The sequence below is a fragment of the Amblyraja radiata genome, chromosome 27 (genome assembly GCF_010909765.2).
Source record: "Amblyraja radiata isolate CabotCenter1 chromosome 27, sAmbRad1.1.pri, whole genome shotgun sequence".
Lineage (NCBI taxonomy): Eukaryota > Metazoa > Chordata > Chondrichthyes > Rajiformes > Rajidae > Amblyraja > Amblyraja radiata.
The window spans coordinates 34,612,051-34,627,979 of NC_045982.1; the positions used below are offsets into that span (position 1 = coordinate 34,612,051).

Sequence of the window (15,929 nt, forward strand, 5' to 3'; positions counted from 1 at the left end):
CCAGTTCATGGTGGGGGTGGGGGTGGGGGGCAGGAAATTAGATTACAACTAGAAAACTAAGAACTGATTGGCAGTACATACCTTCCGTGCCACCACCACCTGTTCACTGGGGTCTACCTCCAAAGCCTCGTCACATTCCTCGATTGATTCCAAACTAATGGTGTACTTCCTGGGCGCTGGTCTGACAGGAAGAGGTCCATGTCTGGAAAGAAAACAGCAGTATAAACGGTTACACAGTAACCCCACCTTCTCAATGAAATGTTATGGATACCAAGGGCTGGGAAGAACACACGGCTTTCAAGGAATCTTCTCCAAGGACTTTGAAGCAGCTGCTTTCTGCAGTCTGTGGATTTCTCTACAAGCGGTTTGATGGAACAATTTCTTGAATTGGAGGAAGCAAGGGTATAGAAACTAGCAAAAATGCCAGGGGAAGAGGAGGAGAAATTATTTTTCACTCAGCAAACTATGACCTAGGTTATATTCCCTAAAAAAGTGGTAAAAAAATACTCAATAATAATATATATTTTTTAAAACAATTCAAGGGCGCATGTCAAAGAGGAAAGGGGGGAGCATTAAGTGGATAAATCATTCAGTGTGACTACAAGCAGAATTCTGTAATTCCACCCACATTGTGTACACATTGTTTCTTCAGATTCTATCAAGTAACAGTGGGGGCAGAATTGCTGCCTTACAGCGCCTGAGACCCAGGTTCAATCCTGACTGTAGGTGCTGTTCGTTTGGAGTTTGCAACTTCTCCCTGTTACTGCGTAGGTTTCCTCCCACATCCCAAAGACGTGAGGGTTTGTAGGCTATTTGGATTGGTTAAAATTGTAATTTGTCCCTCGTGTGTAGGATTGCGCTAGTGTACGGGATGATTGCTGGTCGGCGCAGACTCAGTAGGAAGAAGGGCCTGTTTCCACGCTGTATCTCTAAAGTCTAAAGTAACTAACATGTTTCTTTTAACAACCTTGGAAGAATAAGATGTCATTAGTGCGTCCAAAGACTAATGACATCTTATTTTTCCAAGGTTGCTAAAAGTGATGGGCGAAATGGATGTGCCATTTTATTACCATGTTAGCAAACAAGCACCGACATTCAACTCAGTGACTCAATTCAACTACAAGCAATGCTTCCTCTGCAGAACCTCTCCTTAGTTCATCATCTCAAGTTAGCCAGTTTGTGAAACAGAGACAACTGTCTTTTCTTTGGATTTGGATCCAGCAGTTGTTTGACTAATGTACACTTCAAAATTTGCACTGTGCGTTCTGCTGCTCCATTTGAAGTGGAATGGTATGGAGCGACTCTAGTGTGTTTTACACCATTCCCTTTCATGAATTACGCAAACACTTGTGAACAGAATTAAGGTCGTTATCAGACACAATTTCCTCTGGAAATCCATAGGACGCAAACAATCCTCGCAAAATGTCTATCGTTTTGCTGGATGTCGTTTTGTTCATTGGAAACACCTCAACCCACTTGGAGTGACTATCAATCACAATGAACAATTATTGTCCATCTAACTCTGCACCAGGCCACCATAGATAGCTTCTAGCTAGACTCTTTGTTAGACACATTCCAAAATGCTGATCAGGATCTCCGCGCAATTTTATTCCGTATATTTCAGGGATTACAACTCTCGTTTCCCACATGACACACCCTTGGTCTACTGAGAGTTAATTCCTACGTACAAAAAATGGTTTCCGTTCTGCCTCTGAATCCGGCAATTTGTTTGCCATCCATTTGTAACATATTCCTGCACTCTTGACAAAAGTCTGTCAGTGCGAGTAGCCTTCCCAATGTCCCCTGAAGTGATAGATAACTCATCTACATGAGAGAAATAAAACACCTTCTCTCTGTTTGGGGTAACCTCCGATTCCAAAGGTAATCTAGATATGGCGTCAGCATTGCTGATACTGGTATGCAGTCAATATCAATGGCCATCTTTGCATTCTGTCTGCTGCCAGAGTTGGTATGTGTGCTTTGGGATTTAGGAACACTGTCAACGGCTGGTGATATGTCTCGATTACAAACCTTCTAACATACAAGTATTTGTGAAACCTTCCTAACGCCAAAAATTAATGCAAGATCCTCTCGCTCTATTTGTAACTGAGTGTACTAGACGCAAAGGCTATAGGTCTCTCCTCTCCATTTACTAGCACATGAGAGACAGCACCAACACCGTATGGTGAATCATCACATGCTAACTTCATTGGATTATTTACATCGTAATGAACAAGTATTGTACTCTCTACCAACAGAGCTTTAAATGACTTTAAAGCTTGGTCACATTCACGTGTCCACTTCCATGGTACATCTTTTCTCAAGATCTCGCTCAAGGGATGTAAACAGGTGGACAGTCATGGCACGAACTTCCCACAATAATGCACTATCCTGAAAAGGATCGTATCTCAGATATGTTTCTGGGAGTTGGCGTGTTCTTGATCGCATCAACTTTACCCTTGGTGGGGTGTAGACTATCCTTGTCTATCTTATGACCCAAGTACTCCACCGAGGTCTGAAAGAACTCACACTTTTGTGCCTTCACTCTTACACTGTGTGTCTCAAGGCGTTTGAGTACCACTTCCAACCTTTCATCATGTGTCTACCTGCCAGTGGCTGAGATGACGATGTCCTTGTCTCGACCACGAGTGAACAACTGGGAAGAACGGAGGGGAGGCTGGCTGGACTATGGTGCCTTCCTCACCTTGGTGCCACTGTGTTATGTTGTGTCGTGGACTTTCAGTGTTTGTGCTTTTTTTTAAATTCTATTTTATTTTTAATATGTTTTATTATTTATTATTATTTATTTATTTTTATGATACTGCCTGTAAGGGAAATTCATTTCGTTGTCTCTAACTGAGACAATGACAATAAATTTGAATACAATACAGTACAAAATCCAAGTAACACACCACACCTTCAAATCCCTCTAGAATTTGTGTCATAAACACTTGAAAAATCCCTGGGTCTGATGATATGCCAAATGGAAGCCTATTGAACTGAAACAATCCCAAATGCGTGTTGATAGTCAGCTTGGATTTAGATTCTCTCTAAATTAAACTAATCTAAAACAAACCAAGTGAAAGCCGTTCAGCCATTCGCAACTGAATGTCCTCCTTTAACCAGACGGATTCTCCTTCGTCAAGGAGTTGAATAATTTGTGGCTCTACGACACCACCCTACGAAAATTGACTGCCGTGTTTGCTACCATCATCGACACTTCAAACGTTGTTTGCTGGCCAAGGCATCAAGGGGTATGGCACAATAGAAATGCAACTGATATCCCAGTCCAAGTAGAACCAAACCTTAGCTCAGCCAATTCATTCTTGCAGGAGGACGGATCTTGGTCTCTGCGCTCCTGCTGTGTTGATTGCTGAAGGGTTTCCAGTTCTTCCTTTTCCTGCAAAATGAAAATAGTGCTCAATCTTTATACACACATGAATGCAAAACAAGATTACAACATATCTTTGCTGTGTCCATCTTGGAATCTTTTAAATTAAAAAATAAATAAAAACACAAATATTTAGTCATCATATGCATCCTGAGGAACAAGTCCCATCAATGAGCAATGTCATGGCTTCATCTTTAGTACCTTGAGATTTAGTATCCTGCTCAATTTATTCATTGATGCAAGGGCTTGTTTCCGTGCGTCATTAGTAAATGAAAGTGCTCTTTTAAATAGTACCTTCAAAGATTTGTGCTTAAAAAACATTGATTTCTACCTTGAGCCATGATTGAATGGTGGGGTAGACTTGATGGGCCGAATGACCTAATTCTACTTTTCCTTATGACCGTATAATATTAATAATTACCCAAACTAGATTAAAAAGTCTGGAAATACTCTGTTGCTTCCCCAACCACACTAGTTAATTCAGTAGACTTTCTCCATGTCCAAGGTGTGTGGTATTGTAGCGATGTTACAATACTTACCTTCAGCGGCGCTGCAGTTCTGCCACTGGCCGTGTGCGCGACTTTGGCGCCTTGGAGGGGGGGGGCGTGGGATTAAAATGCCGTTTTCTCCTGCCTGTCAGAGTCGAACTTCCTCAGGCTGTTAAGTTGCTGCAGAAAAATTGTTCCGACTTCCGTTCTCTGAAGTTTTTTAAAAAAAATCAGGGGACAATTTAATCCCTGGAGTAAAATATAAAGCTCCTTATAACGCCGTCGACACTTACAACGGGACGGATCTCACATAGGGGACAAAACAAATTGTAAATCGTCTATTTTACATATAAACCTGCTTCTTAGGATGACTTTAATCAAAATTTCCTTGGCGAGAATGTGATTTTGGCCCCATACGAACCGGCAGTGTTTTTCCTGCCAATATGGGGTTCAAATTCACTGCAATCGCAACGTTCCAATCGATCGCGTTCCACAAAAACCCACTCGCAAGATGATTAAAATGGCCATTAATTTACGGGAATTAAACATTAAATTCCTTCCATTTGGCCTATAAATTCATGACAATGAGATTTAAAAATCATGTTATATTGTGAATTCTTGTGTTATTTGGACACTTAGGCTATTTAAAAATGTTAACCTTTTCTTAAGAAATGGATAGATGTTTAGATCTAGTAATTGAATTTTGTAATTAGCTACAATTTAGGTAACTAACTAATTATATGCTTTAATTTCAGGTCATCCAAGTAAGATTGTTTCATATTTGTTTCAGAATGCTTCAATCTATAATAACTGAAAATTTCATTCAGTTCTCTTAATTTTTAAGAAAGTTACAGGCTTTTGACTGTCCTCGATCACAGCTTTTGTGTTAAGTCAATGGAAAATCAATAGGGAACAGGATGCTAATTTCAGAGTATGAAAATGGCCATAACTTTTTTAATACTGAATATATGTAAGTGAATTATGTGTCAAATTAAACTTTTTATGCTTTATCTGATGGGATAAATTGCAGACTTGATTTTAAAAATCTCAAAATGTTGTAACATTGACAGAAACCATCTGGTGTGGAAGCAAATAGCACCCCTCAGATGCAAGCATCAAGCCAAAACGTAAGAATGACAATAGAAAAGAGCAAAATAAAAACTTACTTAAATGACCCATTAAAAAAAAAATCTGAATAAGCAACATAAAATGCAATGTAATATTAAATATCAGGATACTTGAGACTGTTGAATCTGTGCAGAATGCGCACACTTGGAATTAAGATTGTATGTGGAGAAATTAAATGCATCACAAATTCTCCCAACCTAGGAAGTTGCTCCCTTTGTAACTTGTTCTAATTCCGCTTGCATTTTGTGTTGTTGCACTTCGTATTCTTCCAATATTGCTTGAAGATTCTCTGTAAAAAAACACGTATTACCATTTAAATAAAGAGAATGAGGAAGGGTCCTGACCCGAAACGTCACCCATTCTTTCTGTCCACAGATGCTGCCTGTCCCGCTGACCTATTCCAGGTTTATGTGTCTATCTTCGGATTAAACCAGCAACTGCAGTTCCTTCTTACACAAGAGAATGAAGGATCTCTAACCAAATAACCCTTCCATTCTCTCTCTCTCCCCGTCTCTTCCCCACCCTAGTCCTCTTGCTAATTTCACCATTTGTATTCCTAAATTATCACCTCATCCCCAGCCAACAATGGACCATTGTCAGCTCCAACCTACCTGAGTCATCGATGCAGGCTCTGCTTTATTCTGTACATCCCCATATCTCTAATTTCCCCCTCCCTGTCTGATGAAGGGTCTTGATCCGAAACATCACCTATTCTTTTCTCCAGAGATGCTGCCTGACCTGCTGACTCCAGCATTTTGTGCCTATCTTCGGTGTAAACCAGCATCCACAGTTCCTTCTTACCTAATTAAAGTCATACTATACACACACCATTTTGTGCCTCGACATGTCGTAGCCAGTTCACTCTCCGGTGTAACAGTTCATTCTCCTCTTCAAAGTCTTCTGCTACGTCTTTGAGCTCCAGCAGCAGCTTCTGAGAAGGTACAATCTGGGTAGAAATAAGTTTAGTGTCAATTAAAGCCAAGGGATTTCTAGTGGTCTGTGAAATAGTCACCATTCAAATTCTAGATTAAATATTTAGCTTTATGACTCTACAGGCAGGTAAGACTAGTGTAGATGGGGCATGTTGGGCAGTGTGGGCAAGTTGGGCTGATGGGCCTGTTTATGAACAGTATGACTCTCTAAATAATTTTAGCATGCATTATACTTTTAATGTGTCACTGCCGACAGCATTCTACCACAACTATTTTATGATTGAATTTTCCTGCAGGCTCACATCTATCCCATATCACTTACTCTTCAGAAAGGGGTTCTACACGGAATGGAGTGAGCAGTGAAATGTAGGGAAGCACTCCTTCATACAGTTTGAGCCCAGATTAAAAATCTACAATGCACATAACCAACTGTGTAAAAAAAAAAAAAAATTGGTTCCTACAATGCTTCAACAACTCATGGTATATCATACCATCAATTTTCCTTTTTTGATAAGATGAAGTCATTTCATTCCAGGTAAATGGCAAACAGATTAATATTCAGTTAATCGTCACCAGGTGCAATTCAGTATTCAGTATTTCTTTAATATCATTTCACTGAGTACTCGCATACACAGAGGAAACGAGCAAACGTTGCTCAATCCGTTTCCATTCAGTGTAAAAATAAGAACAAAAAAGGATAATACATAGACCTTTAAAAACAAATTTAAATTACCATTTTTAAAAGAAAGTAGGCCTAAAAATTAACAATATAATAAAAACAGTCATTCTGATCGACAGTGGCTTCACAGTGCCTTTACTTTGACAGGTGCCTAAGTTGGATGTGTGGATGAGCGATATTTTGGGAGGGGACAAAGTCCGTTAGTCAGTCTTATTGCCTGTGGGAAGAACCTGAGGAGCATCCTGCTGGTTTTGCAACTGATGCTCCTGTACCTCTTCCCAGATGGCAGAATGGAAAATATGTGATGTGATGGGTGGTAGGGGTCCTGGATGATGGAGATGGCTCTGCTGATGCTCCTCTTCTTGTATATCTCCAGCAGGAAAGGGAGTGGGGCACCGATAGCGGTCTTCACTATCCTGTTTAGTTGATATTGTTCGTAAGCCTTGCAGCTCCCGAACCAGGAAGTGATGCTGTAGGTTATTATGCTCTCAATTGTGCCCCAATAAAAGGTGTTTATAAATTGTGCCCCTATACAAGGGATTTTTATTTGGGGTACCTGTACATTGTCCAGCTCCTCTTGAATCTGTTCGATTTTCAACATGTACGAAGCTTCCATTGACACGAACCTGTCCTCTGATCTTTCAGCCTCTTGCTTCATAAGCCTCACTTGTTCTTTTAGAAAGAGAAAGGAAAAAACTACCCATAATGATCTGATATTTGTTGCAAAAAAAAGCAACACCTCCACAATTTGCAATTGTTTCCACAGCAGTTAATGGCAATCAGTGAAAACCATCTGTTCTACTAAATACCAGCATTTGAAATCATAAAATATCCTTGAAATGCTACAATTCATTAAGCTTGAAGATTTGTAAGGCAAAATGGTCATTCCATTTACATATTTATCCAATGATAAATTCCTTAACTATCACTAGTGAGAAAAGATTAGAAGCTTGTAAAAAGCTCCACAGAAAATGTGCACCCTCAACATTTTGGAAATTAAGGTATAAAGTTACTTAATCCCAAAACAAACAAAATGATCATTCTCCATTAGTTCCATTAAAACCCTTATTTATTTTAAATTACTCCAATTAAATATCCTCTTCTGCTGCTGAATATAGTCTCTCTACCTTGTCCCTGGTTTCACCCTCTCTTCCGTAAACTGTCATGCAAACACAGCTCAAGACTCACAGAGAGAAGACATTCATGGAGTTAATGAAGTGTCCTGGTTGCTCTGTGGTCTTCTCATTAAAAGCTATTTGAAATTAAAATACGTTGATGTACCATTCCCAGCAAGGGCATTGTGAATGGTAAAATGTCTTCAAATGATTTAATTTACAGATACAGCGTGGAAACAGGCCCTTCGACCCACCATGTCTGTGCCAACCAATGATCCCCGCACACTAACACTATCCTACACACACTAGGGATAATTTACCATTAACCCAAGTCAATTAACCTACAAACCTGTACGTCTTTGGAGTGTGAGGATGCCGGAGCACCTGGACGAAAACCCACATGGAGAACATACAAACTCCGTACAGACAAGCACCACAGTCAGGATCAAACCCAGGTCTCTGGCGCTGAAAGGCAGCAACTCCACCGCTGCGCCACCAGGCCACCCTTCACGATCTCGTGTTTTAACTATCAGCACTTTCTCAAAATTAAAATTCAGTGATAGCGATGTTTAAAGGATTCAAGAAGAGAATGTTTTTAAAAGCATCTGTACGAATCTGTCCAAATGACTACTGTGTGTTCCTGTCAGCCATTTGGCAGACTCTCACAAATGCTTCTCAAAGAATTCTTTTCTTGAATCCTTTAAACATCACTATCTTCTGATCAAGAAATCTGACCAGAATACCCGTGAATAAAACTTAGATTACACGCTACTTTTCCTGATCACTGAATGTACCAACCCATTTACCAACCAATGAAGTATATTTTTAAGTGTGATCAGTGATAAAATATGGGAATTACAGCAACCAATTTGCATACACAAAATCTCATGAGGTTACAAGGACGAGATAATTACACGGCAAAACAAAAACGAAGTGATGTTTTGTCATAAAATCCACTCCATTGCTCTAATGCTAGAATATTTTAAGGTAAACCTACTCCCTACCATGAGACGACAGATGTACAAATCTGCGGTAGGACCATTTACTTCCGGTTGTACTTCCGGTGGCGCTGGTGCCAGCTGCCTCCATCTTCAACCAACAAATCTTTTTGTTTTTTCCGGTTTTTTTGTTATGTTGAAGTGTGTTTTTTATGTTTTTTTTTATGTTTTAATGTGGGGGAAGAGGGCACGGTAAGGGGGATACCGTCCTTCAGTCGCTTCCTGGAGAGGACGCGACTATTATTCGAGTCGGCGTGTCGCTCGCTGCAGCTCTGGCAATGGGGCACTCCGGACAGTGCGAGTGTCCCGGGCTGCCGCGAGAGTCTCTGTGCCGAAGGGACATACTCTCAAAGGGAGGTGGAGAGAGAGAGAGGGGAAGGAGACAGGGAGACAGAGGGGGGGGGGTGAGAGAAGAGAGAGGGAAGAGGGGAGAGGGGAGAGACAGGGGGGGAGTGAATGGAGAGAGAGAAGGGGGAGAGAGGGGAGAGAGAGGTAGGGGAGAGAGAGGGGTGAGAGTGGGGTGGGAGAGGGGGGGAAGTGAGAGAGGGGTGAGAGGGAAGAAAGAGGGAAGAGAGAGGGGGTGGAGAGGGTAGGAGAGAATGGGAGAGAGAAGGGGAAGAGAGAGGGTGGTAAAAGAGAGAGGGGGAGAGGGGGAAAGAGAGATAGGGGGGCAAAGAAAAAGAGATAGAGACACAGGAGAAAAAGAGGGGAGAGAGGGCAAGGGGAAGAGTGAGGTAGGAGGGAGAAATGAGGAAGAGAGGAGGAGAGAGGGGGGAAGAGAGAGAGGTGAGAGGAGAGGCAGAGGGGAAAGAGAGGAGAGAGTGTGTGGAGAGGGAGAGAGAGGGTGGAGATAGAGAGGGAGGGAGAAAGAGGTTGGGGGAAGTGAGGGGGAGAGAGAGGAGAGAGAGGGGGGAGAGAGAAGAGGGGGAGAGAGAGATGAAAGAGAGGGGGAGAGAGAGAGGGAGAGAGAGTTAGGGGAAAGAGAGGGGAGAGAGAGGGAGAGGGGGGAGAGAGAGAGGAGAGAGGGGACAAGAGAGAGGGGGAAGAGTAAGGTGGGAGGGAGAGAGGGGGGAAAGAGGGGAGAGAGGGGGGAAGAGAGGGGGGAGAGAGAGAGGGGGGAGAGAGAAGAGAGGGAAGGGGAGAGGGGGTGAGAGGAGAGAGGGGAGAGGGGGGGAAGAGAGGGGGAGGGGAGAGAGAGGGGGAGAGAGAGAGAGAGGGGGGTTGAGAGGAGAGAGAGCGAAAGAGAGGGGGAAGAGAGAGAGAGAGTCTTTGTGTCGAATTTGCCCATGGATGCATGGATCAGGCTGTTGGGGGCGTTCAGAACCATGGGTCACAGTTTAAGAATAAAGGGGGGGGGGCAGTTAGGACTGAGATGAGAACAAACTTTCTTCACGCAGAGAGTTGTGAAACTGTGGAATTCTCTGCCACAGTAGGCAGTGCAGGCCAATTCACTGGATGTTTGCAAGAGAGAGTTGAGGCTAACGACATCAAGGGATATGGGGAAAAAACAGGAAAGAGGTACTGATTTTAGATGAACAGCCATGATCATATTGAATGGCAGTGCTGGCTCGAAGGGCCGAATGGTTTATTCCTGCACCTATTTTCTATGTATCTATGCTTGAGTATATGGCAATAAAACTCGATCACTTGATTTTGAAGCATTCATGCATGGTGGAAGTATAATGTAGTCATAGAGTGATACGGTGTGAAAACAGGCCCTTCGGCGCAACTTGCCCACACCCGCCAACATGTCCCAGCTACGCTACCTGCTTTTGGTCCATACCTTCAAACCTGTCCTATCCATATATCAGTCTAACTTTTTCTTAAATGTTGGGATGGTCCCTGGCAGCTTGTTCCATACACTCAACTACCTCCTCTGACAGCTTGTTCCATACACCCATCACCCTTTGTGTGGATAAAATTACCCCTTAAAAAGTTACCTCTTAAAAATACTTCATACAAAAATCATTGAAATCATACTTCTACAGTGCACAAAAACATGATTTTAATACATCAAATTTCAAAAAGTTCCTACCCTAATTCCACACCCTCTCCCCACTCGGTTGCTCCACTCCCTCACCGGGTACCCCCAAGGCCAGTAATCAGTGATCGCACAGCCTCCCCCTTTCAAAAACGCTCCAATCCAATTTAAAGCATATATATTGCATTCAAGTGTTAGTTATAAGACTCGCTACAGTATGCACCATATTGCACAATTTCAAGCTGAAAAATGCAAATGTTCTGCTGGGTCCTAGTGCACCCCGTCTCCTACATGGACTACCCATCAGTAGTGATGACTCTGCTGGGTCCGTAATTCTATGAATTACGATATATAAAACTATGTAGGCTCATACAAAATGTGAATGCTAATCTTCACAACATATTTGCAAACATTTTCTGAGATTTCAGGAAATTCCCGGCCCCGTTTTGGACACTGGGCCCGGGTACGATGTACCCCTGCACCCCCCTCTCATAGGCCCTGCTTGTACATCAGTCACTGAAAGTAAGCATGCAGGTAGAGCAGGCAGTTCATGCAGGAGATGCCACTTTTAATGCTTTCCCTGAACCAGAGCTGCCAACTCTCACACATTGAGCGTGAGACTCACGCAGTTCGCCCAATTCTCACGCTCTCACGCTGATCACAGAATTTCTCACACTCTGTCGTGAGAAATTCTGTGATCAATGAGAATTTCAAAACTAATATCAACTGCTTGTGTGCGCATCTGTTGACATGACAGCAGCATTCTTATTCTCTGTTATTCACACTTGACCGAACTGTCACACACCTCCAAAGCATGTCCCCCATGCAAATTTACATTGAAAGACACGGACTGGGCAGTGAATGAGTGTCACCCAGCGCAGCAAGTGAGGCCAAGTCCTGTTCCCGGCGGCAGTCGGAATTTAAGGATTTGCGGGGGGCTGCAGCCCCCCCTCCTAAGAATTAAGGGGCTGTAGCCCACTTTTTTGGCTAGACATATTTCAATATCTCCGGTTTTGGATGAGGCGCTGCTGTGCTCTGAGCAACCTGGTCATGGGTGTTGGAGAGCTGGGGCGGAGGGAGGGATGGAAGGAGAAGCAGCGGCGGGAGCAGATGTGGACGGGGTGCCGGCGCTGGCGAGTGTTTGCGGGGCCCTCCCACACCCTCCTCCCACTCGGTCGATCCACACCCTCACCGGGTACCCCCAAGGCCAGTGATCAGTGATCGCTCAGCCCCCCCACTTTCAAAAACGCCCCGTGGCCCCTGGTTCAGATGGAGAGCACTGCCAGATGTGAGGGAGGAACTGAGGCCAGTTGTCCGTGATGTCTGGATCCCAATGCACAGTGCTTCATGTTTCGGAGTTGGCTAATGTTATTGATTTGTAATTAGCCTGATTTGTAATTAGTTGACAAAACCTTAATTTATTAATCCAGAATATCCAGGGGGATGGAATAAGTGTAATGTTAAAATTACATGCAAGGTGTCAGACTATCTGTCACAACATACAGCCCCGAAAAAAACATTATTTCCTTGTAGGTAGTACTATTGTCATTGGCCACTAAACTATTATGTTTGTTTACCTCACTGACTATTTCTAACCCCCCCCAAATTCCTTTGACAGTTTGAATAGAAATGTCCCCAATCTCGTTGTTTTATTAATTGAACACACAGATGAACATCCTCAAGGAGTGTAATCAGATGGAAACTGATTCAGATGCGATGTTTAACAGCTTATTCAAAGAAGGGGCATATTTTAAAGGTGTGTCAGAGATACTTGCAGGGGAATGTGTGAGGAGGTTATTATTTGTCTTTAGTTTTAGCTTGAACCTGAACATCTGAAGATTCAAAGTTTAATATAGTATTTGTGCTGATACTTGACTCCAACCAACCACGTAATGAATATCATCCATTCCGGAGGTTTTAATTTTCTAATGCCATTTGAACTTCACTTGGATTTCATTCACTTCAATGCAAAAGTAATTGGGAAAGGGAACAAAAATTTGCCCTTGGTACACATTAACTGTAATATAATAATGTATGCATGTTGGTAGGTGCAATCAAATCAAATATCTTTTTATCATTGTTGTGTTATGAATACCAGAGAAAATATTATGTACTCTCAATATTCTATCACATTAACTAGAATATTATTGCTTAAATATATAATTATTGGACTTGCATAGAAACATAGAAATTAGGTGCAGGAGTAGGCCATTCAGCCCTTCGAGCCTGCACCGCCATTCAATATGATCATGGCTGATCTTCCAACTCAGTATCCCGTACCTGCCTTCTCTCCATACCCCCTGATCCCTTTAGCCACAAGGGCCACATCTAACTCCCTCTTAAATATAGCTAATCAACTGGCCTCAACTACCTTCTGTGGCAGAGAATTCCAGAGATTCACCACTCTCTGTGTGAAAAATGTTTTTCTCATCTCTGTCCTAAAAGATTTCCCCCTTATCCTTAAACTTTGACCCCTTGTTCTGGACTTCCCCAACATCGGGAACAATCTTCCTGCATCTAGCCTGTCCAACCCCTTAAGAATTTTGTAAGTTTCTATAAGATCCCCCCTCAATCTTCTAAATTCTAACGTGTACAAGCCGAGTCTATCCAATCTTTCTTCATATGAAAGTGCCGACATCCCAGGAATCAGTCTGGTGAACCTTCTCTGTACTCCCTCTATGGCAAGAATATCTTTCCTCAGATTAGGAGACCAAAACTGTACGCAATACTCCAGGTGTGGTCTCACCAAGACCCTGTACAACTGCAGTAGAATCTCCCTGCTCCTATACTCAAATCCTTTTGCTATGAATGCTAACATACCATTCGCTTTCTTCACTGCCTGCTGCACCTGCATGCCTACTTTCAATGACTGGTGTACCATGACACTCAGGTCTCGTTGCATCTCCCCTTTTCCTAATCGGCCACCATTCAGATAATAGTCTCCTTTCCTATTTTTGCCACCAAAATGGATAACCTCACATTTATCCACATTATACTGCATCTGCCATGCATTTGCCCACTCACCCAGACTTTGCATTTCGGAAAAGTCGCTGCTGTGAGGAAGACAGAAAAAATATTGAAAATATTGGGGGTGAAAATTACCAGGACAGTTTGTTAGGTAAATGAAGGAAATGGTAACAGAATACTTATACAGCTGAGTGAGTATAATTTTATGGATGAGAAATTCAACCAATTGATGACTTCTGTGACAAAGTAACTAGCATGTTAGATATTAAGGAAGCCAATAGATGTAGCACATTTTGTCATACAAAATTTTGTCCGTGAAGTGCCCCATAAAAGATTTCCGCATTAGTTAAGCACCTGTGGACTTGAACGTAATAGCACCTGTGGACTTGAATAGGGGGTTAGATATGGGGCTTTATGTTCGGGCCAGATATATTGTCAGTGCAGAGGGATGAGGAGCAAGGCCAAGTGTGCATCCAGAGTCAAGGTCTGGAATAATACTACGTGAGCAGTCAAAGTTGGGATAATGGGAGTGTTCAGCACTGGGAACCTAAGCAGGTAAGCAGCTATGATCAGGGTAGAATCGGGGGCCAGGTGTAAGGCTGGACTCGGGGTCAGGAATGAGAGAAGGTATGCAACTGGAGTCAGGGTCAGGAGTAGTACCAGGTGTGCAGTGAGACCCAGCTTGGTCAACATGGGCCAAGTGCTTGATTATAATCTGATATCCATACATGAATACACTAAGATCATTCATGTGCTGCACCTGATCAGAGCCTCGTTCTACTGCGGAATGTAATTTAGCCTAACCTTATCCATAGCTAATCCAATTTAAAGCATAAATATTGCATTCAAGATTCAAGAGATTCAAGATAGTTTATTGTCATGTGTCCCAGATAGGACAATGATATTCTTGGCTTGCTTCAGCACAACAGAGGGCAGTGGAGGCCAAGTCACTGGATGGATTTAAGAGAGAGTTAGATAGAACTCTAGATGCTAGTGGAATCAAGGGATGTGGGGAGAAGGCAGGCACGGGTTATTGAGTGGGGACGATCAGTCATGATCAGAATGAATGGCAGTGCTGGCTCGAAGGGCTGAATGGCCTCCTCCTGCACCTATTTTCTTTGTTTCTATGTTTTTATGTTTCTATAAAGTGCAATAGGCTATTAAAGTTCAGATTTTTGTTTGAGTTCAGTTTAATAGTCTGTTGGCTGAGGGGAAGAAGCTGTTCCAGAACCTGGGTGTTGCAGATTTCAGGCTCCTATACCTTCTACCTGAAGGCTGCGTAGAGATGAGAGTGTGGCCAGGATGGTGTGGGTCCTTGATGATGATGCCAGCGTTTTTGAGGCAGCGACTGTGGTAGATCCACTCGATGGTAGGGAGGTCAGAGCCGATGATGGACTGGGCAGTGTTTACAACTTTTTGCAGTCTTTTCCGCTCCTGGACGCACAAGTTGCCGAACCAGGCCACGATGCAACCGGTCAGCATACTCTCTACTGTGCACCTGTAGAAGTTCGAGAGAGTCCTCCTTGACATACCGACTCTCCATAATCTTCTCAGGAAGTAGAGGCGATGATGTGCTTTCTTTATAATGGCATCAGTGTTCTGGGCCCAGGAGAGATCTTCAGAAATATGCACGCCCAGGAATTTGAAGCTCTTGAATTTGAACCATTCAAGTGTAAGTTAAAGACTTGCAACAGTATGCACCAGATTGCACATCGCCCCCTACGTTCCCTCGGGCTTCGTTTCTCGCAATTTCTCACTCCCAACTCTCACCCAATGTTGGCAGCCCTGCATTTATCTGTGGCTGGTTGGTAAGGTAGCGTGTTCCTTTGGCCATTTGAGCAGGGCTTGCAGTCTCCTGAGGGTCGCAGTGCTTTCACAGATGCTTCATTTAGATTGGTGAAGGCTCAAGGATTTCACATGCTGGTGCAGAAGTTATTATCTTGAAGGAGGATTTTCAGTACAAGCACAAATGGCGGCTTCATATCGTACATAGCTCAACCAAAGTTGGGCTGGCCTTGGCTCTGGAATATTGTGCCATAAGATGAAGTTTTTAACTAAATAATATTTGCTTTACTCCTGCAGGAAGTTTGTCGGAGAGAAGTGGCCAAACCAAGATTGAAAAAATGCATAATGTTGCCTTGTGTCGGAAGGAACTGCAGATGCAAAGACCAAAGATAAACACAAAATGCCGGGGTTACTCAGCGGGTCAGGCAGCGTTCATGGAGGAAAAGAATAGAAACATATGTTTCT

General features: G+C 42.9%; 1 long non-coding RNA gene across 1 annotated transcript; it reads right to left on the bottom strand.

Annotated features, from left to right (window-relative positions):
- Window positions 1–148: 148 nt before the first annotated feature.
- LOC116988255 lies at window positions 149–7,247 on the bottom strand. The gene is made up of 3 exons (XR_004415902.1): window positions 7,175–7,247; window positions 3,306–3,400; window positions 149–202 (listed from the first exon to the last, which is right to left on the bottom strand). It is a non-coding gene; the product is annotated as an uncharacterized LOC116988255 (long non-coding RNA).
- Window positions 7,248–15,929: the final 8,682 nt, after the last annotated feature.